Source organism: Caloenas nicobarica, chromosome 2, assembly GCF_036013445.1.
Source record: "Caloenas nicobarica isolate bCalNic1 chromosome 2, bCalNic1.hap1, whole genome shotgun sequence".
Taxonomy (NCBI): domain Eukaryota; kingdom Metazoa; phylum Chordata; class Aves; order Columbiformes; family Columbidae; genus Caloenas; species Caloenas nicobarica.
The window spans coordinates 97,069,802-97,083,425 of record NC_088246.1 but is presented as its reverse complement, the minus strand read 5'-3'; the positions used below and the strand labels follow the sequence as shown (position 1 = coordinate 97,083,425).

Below are 13,624 nucleotides of genomic sequence, written 5' to 3'. Positions count from 1 at the left end.
TAACAGCGGTAGAAGATGTCCTGTATAGCAAAGAGCAGTAAGTAGCTCCGTGCTATCTGGCAGGGAAAAGAGGAGTGTATTTGGTCTAGGGAAAATGTGGGTTGGTGCTGGTGGGAGCAGGGGAGTTTCATGTAGTGTGTGGTATTAAGATGATGGATACCATTAGGGGATGTATTAATGCACTGCAGCAAAAGGTGTTTGGAAGTCCTATTTGGGCCTGATTAAAGGAAAAGTTTCTTCAGGCAATTATTGAGGGAAAACAATTATTATTCAATGGACTAGGCAGTGATGCAGGACAGCAGTCATATCCTCTATTTTTGGTGAACCCAAATTGATTTCAATGACCCAAGTCACATTTTTCTCAGTTAAACTCTGATGGAAAAAATACAACCTTTCAATCCCTGTGGTAGCTGGAGCCTGGACTTATTGCTCTTGTGACAAGATGATGGAGGATGATTCACATGAATTGTTATTGCAAGCGTAGCAATATTTGCATAACTAACCTTTCACCTGATTAAGCACTAAGAAAGTCATAGGGGCAAATCACTGAACCTAAGCAACTTTTTGAAAAAGTAAAGAAAAATAGGAGGCAAAATTAAGTGGCTCACGATACCCTCACAGCTTGAAGCTAGTCCAGAACTCCATGAAGACTGTACTGATGTTGAGGGAACCCTATTACGAAGAAAGAGCATGATGTTATAAATAGGCAAGGACAAGTAATGTAACCCCTCCAAAATGCTGTTGATCTGGGTGAGAAGGTATATACTGACTATATAGGTTATTTCTGGACAAATAATTTCTCCAAAAAGACACTGTTTAAAGTTTGAGAGGCTAAAAAGAATCATTGCTGCTCTTAGCCAAGCTCTTCCCCACTAATTGCAATACAGCTGCTATTAGCCAATTTCCCTGGCCTCTCCAGCTTCCACAGCTATTTGAAACTCCGATAATGTTTTTCATTTTGTTTCTTCTGTAGACAGAGGCAAAAGCATCTCCAACTGCATAACACAGACTACAGACAGCCTGACGCCAAAGCTTTCTGCAGATCAATATATATAATGCATTTGAAGTCAGTAAAATCTCCCAGGCTAGTCCTGTGTTGCCTGAGCAAAAAGCAAGCCAAAAAGGCTACAGTGCTCTGTGAATATGGATTTAATATTCAATTTGCTTAGTTACAAATCCCTCCATTTTAACGGAAACTCATTTAAGTTACCTTGGGTTACAATTTAGAGTATATTTCTCAAAAGGTTTTAATGAATATGGAGAAAATGTAACAAGTGGAGACAGATATGCTCAAACCCAGGATGGCAGGTGGTATGTTTATATGCATTAAGATAAAACAGTGAATAAATCCCAAAGACTGTAACAACAAAAATATTATCAAGCTCATCACATCAATTCTCTTTATCCCCATCTCTCAGATTTATTTTGTTCATTTGAATATTCCTCTAGCCACTCTGGCCTTTCTCATAGGCTTTCCTCATTTACTTAAAATACCTCTCATTTTCATGGACCTTCAGTCTTTATTGCTCCAAACCATCTTTCTTACCCATTGATGAAGTCTTACTGCCTCTTAAACACAAAAGCCAGAGGCAATCACACAAGTAAGGAACTGTCATTCTCCTATCGAACCCATCAGAAATATTCTCCTTCCATTCAGCCTCAAAAATTCCCCAGGGATTTCCATTCACTCTACCTTCTTCCCCCCTTCCACTTCACAAAACTGTACATCAAGAAAAAAGGAATAAGCCTCATTAAAACAGCTTCCATACTTTTCAGTCTTATTTGATATCCATCAAAAAACATGATTATGTATTACACTAGCCTGTAAAACTCTATAATACCATAGAGCAATTTCTACCTTGCTATGAATCTCTAAAAGCTACTAAATAATGGTACCCCAAGATCACTATTTGCCTTGCAAAACAGAAGCATTCTTTATTGCTTAAAATTGGAAGAGCAACTCAATATACTTCAGCTCTGTTTACAGCCTATGGCTGCCAGAAACAGTGAATAAAATAACATCTTCCACCTTCACATAGTATTAACTACGATGCTCAAACACACATTGCTTTAAATGCAAATATTAATTATTTCATGCTAGTATTTCAGCAAGAATGAATGCAATTATTTCATCAAAGCAGATGCAGTGGGAGGTAAGCAAGGAGAGGTAGCTGTTACTGGTTTGTGGGAAATAAATTGAGTCTTTCAGTCATTTTTTCTTGTATGGATTAGGTGGTTAGAAAGAGAAATGTTGCTTTTCTGCCTGATGTGTTGGGCAGTGGCCCAGCTCTCTGCATGTCTCTGCTTAGCAAGTCAAATTACAGATGTGCTGCTTTAGCCAGGAGCTTTATGTGACACCTATCAAAGTTCTTAAAGAACTCAGTGATCAAAAAAGTGATAATCCCCTCTCAGAAAAACTGTCCTTATATAGGACCTGAGGCCTCTAATGGCTTGAGGTTCTTGTGACAGAAAAGTTTAGCCTGGAAGCAAGTAAGCAATAAAAATCTGCACATGTGTTCACATCACAATGCTAACTCTGCATAAATTTCTCATCGAATCGACTCTTGCTAGCTGCTCGCATAACAGAATATATGCATTTTAGAAAACAAGCACCATTTCCCATGTGTCTATTCTTCCTTGTGACCTACAGAAAGCAGTTTTTGCTCATGCTTTCTGAAGAAACGGTTTTAATCTCACATAAGAGCTGCGTGCTAGAGAGGCAAAAAGATGTACTGTGAGACCTAGAAAAAGGACCTTTTTCTGTTTTGAACTTGCATTCTCAGGGATCTTGATTGTAATTTTTATATCCTATACTACAGGTCTCAAGCTTTGCACATGATTTCCCAGTCCATGAAAATGCTTGTCCTATCTCTTAAATTTATATATGGCACATGTAATGCTGTAGCATCTAAAGTTCAATAATACTGAGTCAGGCATAAAACAGAAAAAATACTCTCTCTGCAAACTTATTCTCCTTTATATTCCAGTGGTGTGGGTAAAAACTCCAGTATAGTCCATCGGTATGTGGACCAGGGGCCAAATTCCTCTCTGCTCTATATTGGAATGGCTCAACCTGTTGACTTCAAATAACTCATGCCATTTCATTCCAGCAAAGAGTTTGCCCCAAGAGTCTTGCTAGCACTTTTGATCATAATCACTAGAAGGGCAGTAATTCACAAGCTCAGGTGAATTAACACGCTAGGTTTCTATGCCTCAGAAGAAGCAAAAGCTGTTCAGTCTACTGTGAAAGGAAGGCATTTGTCCGATAAATTAAAACAAACAAACGAAAAAACACAAAAACAAAAAACCCACCAACCAAAACAAAAAAACAACAAACCAGAGTGTTGTCAAAATAAGCATGTACATGACAGTTCCAAAATACAAATTATTCCCTCCTAACCACATACAAGGCTAAATATTAGGGATGGCAGGAGATAGCAGTGCTCCTCTGGAAGCTTCTCATGAGGCAGGTGAATGCTGCACACTTTGAACTCCAACTCACATAGGGAAGCCCAGTGAAATTACTGGGACCATTCACCTCACTGTGAGGTGACCTACACCTCCACTTCCCAGTGCAAGACTAGAAACCTCAACCATTCTTAAGGGTAGCTGATACTACACTTATTTTTTGTAGCCATAAAAAGAGTTACACCAGGAGACTTTCAGCAATAGCAAGAGGTAAACAAGAAGGTACAACACAATACTGCTGTAGGCCTGGATTTGTTGCACATATTTAATTATTATTTTGAAGGAGAGGTAATGACCAACCATTAATTCAGTCAGATCTGAAGCAAGCTGTTAGGAAATTTTGAGAGACCTCTGATTCAAATGGGGACTGATGGCAGGGAAAATGCCAGGCTGCCAATTAAAGTCTGGTGATCAAGTAGAGTAACAGGAACTTCTCATGCAGATTGCTAAATCCTAAACTAGCTGTTACCACTCAAGAAGTTTCATGTAAGTCCTTCCCTAAAATAGACACACATTTGCTCTAAAAGCAGCAATATCTTCCTCAAAAAAAAAAAATTAAGAGAGGCAGTACTGGAGTTATGACTTCTTATAACTTCCTGGAACAGCCTGTTCTTGTGAAAGAAAGAACAAAAAAGAAACAATAACTGGAAAATATTAGGGTAATGAAAAACTTGCCCAAAAGACAAAGAGACATACTACAGAAATACAAAACAAAAGTCCTTTTCTACATAATTATTTCTCAAGAAAAATCACTTTTATGCTCTTTTATTCTGCTGTGATTCTGTAAAGATCTCTTTGCAGAAGTTTCTACTGTAACTAGTGCAGAGCATTAAAACAAAACGGCCTCAGTATTTTCAGTGAGACAAAGAATAAAAGAAACACAATGACTTTACACAATAGTATGGAGAATGTAAATTACAATGCCTTCAACAGAGCACAATTAAACTGTATTAAACATTGCTGTGCACTGTCAATAAGTGCATCTATAAGCCATATTTAGGTTAAAAGAGTGAAGACAAAACAGTATATATTTTCTGCTCAGGTTAATAACTCTAGATGAAGTTGACATGGGTATGAATTCAAAGCTCCAACCAGAAATAAAACCCAAGCCATTTCATCTGCAATAGTCTGGAAAAGAACAGCAGTTCTTTAGTGAAATGATTTTACGAGGACAATCTTAGTACCATATTTTGGTAGGAGAAGAAATCTTATTTCTCTAGGTGGGTTCTTGGTCAAGAGGAAAACTGGATGACATATAAATTTATGTGTCTAAATATGAAAACTGTCACCAGAAAACACTTGTTCAGGGTCTGCTGAGGCTCATTTCTCACTCTGTCTTGCTCTTCGAAGTCCCACAAACAAGTCCACCTCAGCAACAGGGTGCTCATCTCAAATTCAGGAGCCCCTGTGAACCTGAAACAGCACCTAAGCCCCCAAAATCTCAGATCTATTCAGCATACACCTAACAGGCACAGGCGAATTTGCACTGCTCAGAAAATACCCTAGTTTTCTAAGGCTCACCTGGAAGCGGTAGTACCCTGCATTACACAAGCATATAGCTGGAGCACTCAGGGATCTCATTTCCAGTCTCTCCCCACCCTGAGGCAGCATGGACACCCACTTTCCAGCAGAACTACAAGCTGATCTGGGAAACGGGAGTGGAGAGTAGTCCACTGGTACCAGTACAGCCCCACCAGAGCAAAGCTGCAAATTTCACACAGCTGGCAGAAAGTCTGGTGAGAGGATAGCACAGCCCAGTGGCTGGGCAACCTGGTAAGGAAGCGAAAAGTCCTCTGTTTCACACAAGCAATGAACTCACACATATCTGTCAGGCTGTGATATTGACTACGAAGTGTGATAAGTCCTTTTAAAAAAACCCTGCTATGGGGACCTACCTCCAGAGAAGAGCCCGGATCCTGCAGCCTGTAGGCACTGGGCTGTGCTCAGCCTTTGCTATGGGATATTTCAAGGCAGTTTCTGCTGTGTTTGCAGGTTTCCACCCAATCCTGGCATGCACTACAGAGGGAGATTGTGTATCCCTGCCCTATGTCTTTATTGAGCCTTCCTGGGACAGGTCACCGAAGACACCTGTTTCAGCCCTAAATAGGACAGCAGAGAAGCACAGAAACTACATCCTGCCTTTTGTTCCTACATGTAAAGCATTTCTGGCCCAACGTTGTAAACACTTCACAATTCTCCCACCAACTGCAGTGGGAAGTGTATTGTGTCTTCTATATTTTGATTTAATTCTCCTCTGTACCTTGCAGTTGAGGACAAAAACATGGTCCTTGTTATGAATTTCTTTACCATAAGATTACAGACACTAACAACAAAGAATAAAAGAAAACAGCACTAGAAAAAAAGAAGTGCATTAGTTAGACAAAATAATGGAAACCATAAATCACTGCAGCGACAGGACTAAATGTGAAACCTTTAATTATACATTTAATCATTTACCAACTTCTTATTTTCCCTGCAGTAATGTTCAGGAAGCGTCAATAAAACTTGAGTCTGAGGATTTTGTTTTATATGTGAATTGCAAAAACAACACACACAGACGTGGTTTTAAGAATAAAAAGCATATTAACTTTAAACTTCAAGTATGTTGACATCTCTACTGAACACCTTTATTGCTCTCAGTCATACAGTCCCTCACTTAATGGCATCACTGTGTCAATACATATCAACTCCATCTCCATTGCACAGATATTATATAAAATAAAGTAGAACTAAGGGGGAAATTAGTGGTGCTTCATAAAGTACAGTACAGTATTAAAACGAGAGAGTGTAATTACATTGTTGAAGAAGATGCTGTGTTATTTATGAAGTATGGACAAACCTGTGCCCACAGGCTCTATGTGCTCCATTGCCTTTTCCACAAGGAGGCAAGAAGCAGCTGCTAGAGCAGAAAAATGACTCCCCAGTCCCTGAACAACTCTTCCTATGGATTCCAGAGTCCAGCAACAGAGAGCAGGGCCAGTTGCTACTGTTGCCATTGGGTTCAGCGTGAGCAGAGGAATTACCTGATTTCCATAAAAACTCTGTGCACCAGCATAATCTTTCATCACACTCAGAGTGCTACGTACTTAAAACAAAAGAAAACAAGACAAAACAAAAAGTAAAAAATAGCAAAATACCCCTTCTTCTAACCAGAGAGTAAGGCAAAATCCAGACAGCCTTCATATTTACACACACCCCCTCAAAGAATGTGCAGTAGGAAAAAGCAGATTTTCATCAAAGTTGAAACATTGCTTATATGCTAAGAAAACAGCATAATAGTACACTAAACACATCATCTAGTAGCAATTGTAAAGGCACTATTACACTGCTAGATATTGCATTGCACATCAGAGAGCTGTTGGCAGGAAAGTACCTGTCCTCTGGAGCACCTTTCATTTTGTTCTATAGTGTTGTAGGCTCTGGCGAATTGCCTTAAGGTTCTTAGCTGGGGTGGGCTGTCACACAGTTTGAACCATAATTCAGCTGCATCCACTGCGCCTGAGTTGCAGGGAAGATGGATTTGCTCTACTCATTTAGCTCATGCTTTATTGTCTCAGCACAGAAGACAGAAACAGATGAGGTCTTGCCAATGTTTAAGGTACAGAAATGGGCAGGATCAGACACAGTGGAGAGTGACTTTCAGCCATCCCAGTGGAGGAGGACAACATTTTTATCGTGCCTTTTGTAGAGACATAAACCACCAGATAAAGGACTCCAAGGTAAACTTCAAGTTTTGTTTGGATTTTTCTGCCATGTCAGTAATCTGTCTCGATTTGGATCATCTTTTCAAAAAATAAGTCCTCTTCTGTACATGAGACTCTTGAATCTGTTGGACTGGATTGCTGACACTTGACAGACCTCCTGGCTCACTGCTATGAACTGGAGGAAATGCTCCAGACTCTGCTGTGGTCTCTGCCTCTACCACTTTTTGGAACAGGCAAACCCGGAAAGAAATGGGGAATTCTGACTGTCATAGAATCAACTACACATTTGTTTCTCTACTAGGTAATTTTTTCCATTGCATTTTGTAAGCAAGAAAAATTGCCTGGGGAAAGCAGGGAACATAGGCCCAGATCTGTAGGAGTCTAAGTACAGTCAGTCCTGGGTAAATGAGTTTTCTTCCTTTTTTTTTTCCCCTTTTGGATCTCTTTTTCAATCATGAGGAGTCTGGACTGATTCAGTCACCCACCCAATTTGAAAAGGGCCTTAACAGCACAACATGCATTAAAAGCCCACAACACAGAACTGCCTATTCTTTTAAGTTCATGTCAAAGGCTTACACTAAAAATATGGAAGACGTCGGCCTTAGTACTTCTGAACACATGTGGGGCACCAGTGTGAGAGACCTGGCAACAGGAGTAATTTTCATCACCATTTTCTCAATGGAGAGGAAATTCCTGAGGCAATTTTTAAAGTTGTGTACCTGACAAGACATGACTGAGATGCCGGGACATTTACTCACCCTGCCAGCAAGATGATCTGTAGGTCTTTGGAGCTTTTCTCTCTTTCCTGTCTCTAGTCCACTCATGCATTAGGTCCCTTAGAGAGATGGGACAGCCAAGTGAATTTATGTTTCTTGCTCTGGGTGTAAGATGGTTTCCTGTGACAGAGAGGATATACAGACCAAAAGTGGCATATGAGGGCACTGGAACAATCATTTCCAATCATACCATAATTCAAGTATTTCCTACATCCTGCCTTCAACAGCAACCAATATTGTAGAATAAAAACCCTGAGAGATGGTTTGCAAATAAGCTGCCTGGAGGAATCATTGTTTAGTAAGTGCCAGAATCTTTTATGCTGCCCTATTTAGTTGTAGAGAAATAATGTGTACGTGGAAGGTTTCCAGTGTTTTACTCTAAAGTATCTTATGCCAATCTATTCTACTAGTTAACCGAGCACATTTCAAGTAAGTTTTTCTTTCATCAGTGTTAAATGCATTCAATTTTTCTATCCCACTGTTCATGTACTACAGCAATGACCATGATCCTTTCTGAAATACTCATTCTATGCATATTCTCTTTCCTGTACCCACTCTAAAAAGTCTTTTCTACTTATTTTTCACTCTATAATGTCTTCCTTAAAGATTATTCATTGGTTTTGTGGGATTTTTTAATATCTATCCTCTTCAAGGATGAGCTGGTCAGACCTAATATATTGCAGAATAGTGACCAAGCATTTCTGTTTCCCTCTTTTCCTCCTTGTACCACCAAGTGAGCTGTGGGAGACCAGTTCAAAGTCAGGCGTGATAACCATCTGCAGTGCTTTTCTGCTCCATCTCCTTCAGAAAATCAGTGCATCTGGTAGAGAAGCGGGAGAGGAGAACTTGGAAAGCACACATCAATCACATCCTCTATGACCACTGGACTGACATAGTTCAACTGGAGAAAAGCAAACACGCAAACCCTCAAACATACTGCATTTAAGAACATTATTAAAAGCAGAAAAGGGCAATTGTCTAGCTTTGAGGACTTCAGATCTCACCTGAATGAGTTTTCTGATTTGTCAACTGAATAGACAAGAGACTGGAATAATTCAGAAAAAAAGAATCCAAACAAGACTGGGTAATTAATATCCTCGCAAAGCCTAAAACACAAAGGACTTTCACCAGGGGTATCTTTGGAGGTGAAACTCAAAATGTCTCTTCAGAGATTTTTCTCTTTTTCTGTCAAAGGTCATGGGTATCAAAATCTATCGTCTCACTTTAGATCAGTTATAAAGCTACCATAAATAAAGTCTTCTATATGGCACCTTGTCATTGATTCCCACTTCAGTGTAATCAGCACTGCAGACACAGTAAGTTCTCAAAATAAACAGCAGTATTCTCTAGTTGCTGCACTTAAAATGGAGTCACAATTTTGGTACTTTCATTTAAAGACATTCATTGTGATTGCGTATTTAGCAAATTATTTTATTGTTGTTTAGATGAACACAATTACTGTATCAAAATACAGTGTAACTATGGCAACAGTAATTCACAGTTTACCACTCTCTTTACCTCTAAGCAAATTAAGTCAATTTGCTGACTTATTTCTCAACTATAAAAATATGATAATTTCCAAGGAGCAGTGTTAGCATTTACTGTTCTAAGAACTAGTCCAATATCTTCTATGACAAATGTAAATACATCAATATACTTTTCAACACCAAGCCAAACCCTTGTGGAAATACAATGTTTTAATATCCTTCAGATTACACTGCTATATCTTGCTGAAAAAGATTTGGGGATGTGAAGATGGAAGGGTGGGAAGTAAGAAGAATGACCTGAAAATTCTAAATCAAATATTTGCATCAATTTTTTTGACAGCTCAAACTGGAATGTGTCTCCTGAAAGCCAAGGCAGCAAAGGGGCCCAGACGAGCAAGCTGCTTGCTGACAACAGCCTCCTCAGTGCACAGGGACATCCCATCTCACCAAGTGGAAAGTCATGCAGGCACAGTAGAAGGGTAGAGTGGAAAGACAGAGGATGAAAAGGCTGGAGGGTTACTCAGGAAGAATACAGAACTTCATTGTTCTGGCCTGCTTGGATAAAATCGAGGAAGCTAGAACTTGGCTGGACTTGAAACTGATGAGGGACATGAGGAGCAACCAGATGAACTTCTGGGAGAACATCAGCAGTAAAAGGAAGGCTGAGGAACCAGTAGTTAGAAGAGCCTGGTGAATCTGCATCCTTGTAGATGTTCCAAACTCAACTGAACAAGGCCTTGAGCGAAACTATATAAGTTTCTCTCGCTTGACATCATTGTTTATGCCCTCCAGAAGGTTGTTTTAACCAACATGATTCTGTGATTCTATGAAATACCTAATTTGCCTGCAGTTTTCTTCCCTCTGAATAAAAGAAGGGTTGAAGTAAAAAGAAAACACACACACACACAAAAGGTAACCATTTATTTCATATTTAATACTTTTCTGAAAGAAGAGGTGCTGAATTTGAATATAAAATACTGTGAATGGAGTAGAACAGTTAGACAACTATTAATTGCATTTTTATTTTTTATCCTTCACTCTTTATTACCTAAATGATTTTGTAAGCCATTCACCTTGTTCTACTTTTTTACTTTTACTGAATTAATGCAGACTGATAAAAGAAGATTAACTGATGATCTAGTTCTCATCAGATTCTTGACTGATTTAGTTAAGCTCCAAGTCTAGACAGGTGCTAGGATTGATTAGCACAGTTTGGTAGGCAGCTTTCCCTGTGCCACATACTGGCAGTTCACAAGTGACACTATAATAAGTGTGAATAGATAGGACATGGAGATCTTGAGTCCAGTCTTCACAAAAGGACTTACGAGGCTGCTCATTTCCCTGCGTAGAAAGCTTCCACTGTACCATGGGATGGCACCAGAGTGCAGGCACTATCGTTTGTCCAGGTGCATGCTCCATCTGTTTCTCCCTTTTTACCTCTTCACATTTACCCAAGAAAAAGCAAGAATTTAGTGCCACACACTTTTCAAGCCTGAGTAAGCAGCTTAATTATTCAGACAAAATATCATTGATTTGAAACTGTCTGAACAAATGAATTTCAGGCTTGCTGACCTCATTGAGAAGGACAGCCAGCCTTCTCAGGGAATTTCCAATTATGTTACTTACAGTTCTTGTTTCTTTCTTTTATTTCAGGGGCATTTGATACAATACAGCACAACTTCCGGTATTGCATGCACACAGCTTCTTTTGAAATCAGAGACTTTGCTTAAGATGCAGACCTTCAACTTCCTCTGAATTCAAGAGCAACCTATGTGCACCCAAAGAAAATATACAAATCAAGGAAGCTGACAGAAATGATAAAAACATAAAATGGCAGGCTCAAACATCCACTAAAATTTACAGGACTGCATACAACTATGAATGTGCTACTCTTAAACATGAAGTAAATCTCGTACTCTGTCATTGACTTCTTCTTACACCATAAATTCAAGTTTCTCTAGTATTATTCCACAGGGTCATTTTCCAACAAGCCACATATTTTTTTCTTCAGTCTTTCCAAGTGTAAGCATTTAGACAATGGACAATTATCTTCCCCAGTGTTCACTTTTAACACAGGAGGCATACTACAAAACAGAGAACCTATATACTACATTTACTAAACACAGGCATGAAGCAACTTCCCAGGCTACAAATGGACCACATTACTCATTATGTTATTGGCTATAATAGTTGAACACCAATGAGTTGCAGATCCAAAAAATATCCAAAAATGGCTATCTAAAAAACCCTAAAATTAAGTTCTTGACAGATAGAAACTAATGCTGTACACTCCTACTCTTTATGTTATGAACAATATGTATGCTATATTTATGTGGAAGAAACCAGTCTTAAAAACTCTAACATTTATCATAAAAATAGATTTTATTACAGAAAACAGTGCCTTTCCATAAGAGCTTTACAATTGATTAAATAGGATGGCTTGTCCTAAAACTCTTAGATGATTGCATGCAAAGAAAACAGATGGTCTGTGTAACAGTAATTTGATTTCTTCCAGTAAACATTACTCATGATATAGAAAATGCTTATGTTGATCTCTTCCAGAATGATGTGTGAGCCTTGCATCTCTCTTAAAATGAAGCCTGTAATTCTGTTCAAGAAACAGCACAGCAGCTCTGGTTTCTTAACAAATCAAATAAAATCAGGTAGTCTAATGCATCATTCCTCATTTAAAAGCCTGACAACACAGAGAATGATTTAAACTTTTCACTCTCTCAAAAGTGCTTAACATAATGTCATGCTCCTTTCTCATTTCCTCCTTTTGTAATGCTTCTTCATACCAAAAAAAAAAAAGGAACACCATTTCTACCTTCATCTTTGCCTAACAGAAGAATCATGAGCCAAAATATATTGTCTGTTCTCTTCTGATTGCATCTAATATTCTTCTCCTTTATATAGCTGCAGGTATATAAGAAGGGGAAAAAGCCGTACTGATACATCTCCATCTGTCCACCTCAAATTTTGTTCTATCTTTTGAGTCACACCAAGAATTCTTCAGCACCCAAATTTCCCTGAAATGACTCCACTCAAGCTTTATGCATCCCAAACACTGGATGAAATACCATCTGCCTTTGTAAGACAGACAGCCCTCATGAGGTTGTCTAAATCACTGAAGTCCTAGGGACCGAACCACGGATGGGAGCTCTGTTCCCACAGGATGACAGTCTGGGATGATGGAGGATTCATGTTGTCTTTTACACAGATCTTTTGCACAGGGTGAGCACAGGTGGATCTTTCTCAAAGGCACAAATTTAACCCCTAAGAGTGCAACCATAAATCTGGCCCTAATTTTTACAGGAGCTTCACACTAGGGTATGTTCCATCATCTGCAAGTAATAGCGTTCCTGCTGGGATGTAACCCTGTTTGTCATTATCTTGTCTTGTTTGATTATTGTCGCTTCACCTGACTGGCCTGGACTTACCCCAGCCAAATGAAGTAAGGGCAAAATCCTATTAAATGCTGCTGGGAGCACCCTAAGTTGACATTCTTGTCGGTGGGAATGAAGGGTTCTCAGTATATTGTAACAGGTACTCAGACCCTTGAGAAATTGGGCTCTTAATTAGATATTCCCTCATGACATTGTGTGATTATTTAATGTTCTGACAGGATGCCTCAGCAATATCACAGGCCCTGAATTAACTATCCTACAAGAGTTCCTTGCCAACTGCAATTCTGTGAAACCTTTGTCATGCTTGGCCATGGAAGCAAATTGCATTTCATGGAGCATATGAAATGATTTACCCAATGAATTGGTGGAATTATATATAACATGTACTACTGGCCAGACTGGAGATGTCCAGTTTTAAATAGCTGTTCTTTCTTTGTCCCATTCCTAATTCCTCGCATATGCGCTCCCCTCCACTTTTCCATGCGCTCTTTTTATTGTCCCACTTGCTGGCAGAGCTCCACAGCAGGAGCAGTCCTTGTGGCAGTGTGGGATGATTCATCACACAGCCTCCATGAGGCAGATTAATACTGCCAGAGGATTCTCTTATAAATTTCCCTTTCTCCTGTCTGGCTCATCTACATTATCATATTTGTTTCTCACATGTAAATTTCCAACTCAAGCCTCTGCATCTAGGGGCTGCTGAAGCTTTTTAATCCATACTGAAAAGTTTAACACAACCCCAACAGAGTAAACATTTCTGCCTGGCAGCTGATGCCATGTTA

The 13,624-nt window shown here is 39.3% G+C and overlaps 1 protein-coding gene across 21 annotated transcripts in view; it reads right to left on the bottom strand.

The window, feature by feature from the left end:
* Positions 1–13,624, bottom strand: part of LOC135986103 (poly(rC)-binding protein 3-like) — a 525,102-nt gene that overhangs the window by 412,647 nt on the left and 98,831 nt on the right. For 17 of the 21 annotated variants that reach the window (XM_065629897.1, XM_065629900.1, XM_065629902.1 and 14 more), the window contains one exon: positions 7,931–8,068. The exons of 3 other annotated variants lie outside the window; for them this stretch is intronic. The gene's annotated coding sequence lies outside the window, so the exon portion shown is untranslated. Of the gene's footprint in view, positions 1–7,930; positions 8,069–11,061; positions 11,204–13,624 lie in introns of all 21 variants that reach the window. One more of the 21 variants, XM_065629880.1, reaches the window with a different exon arrangement.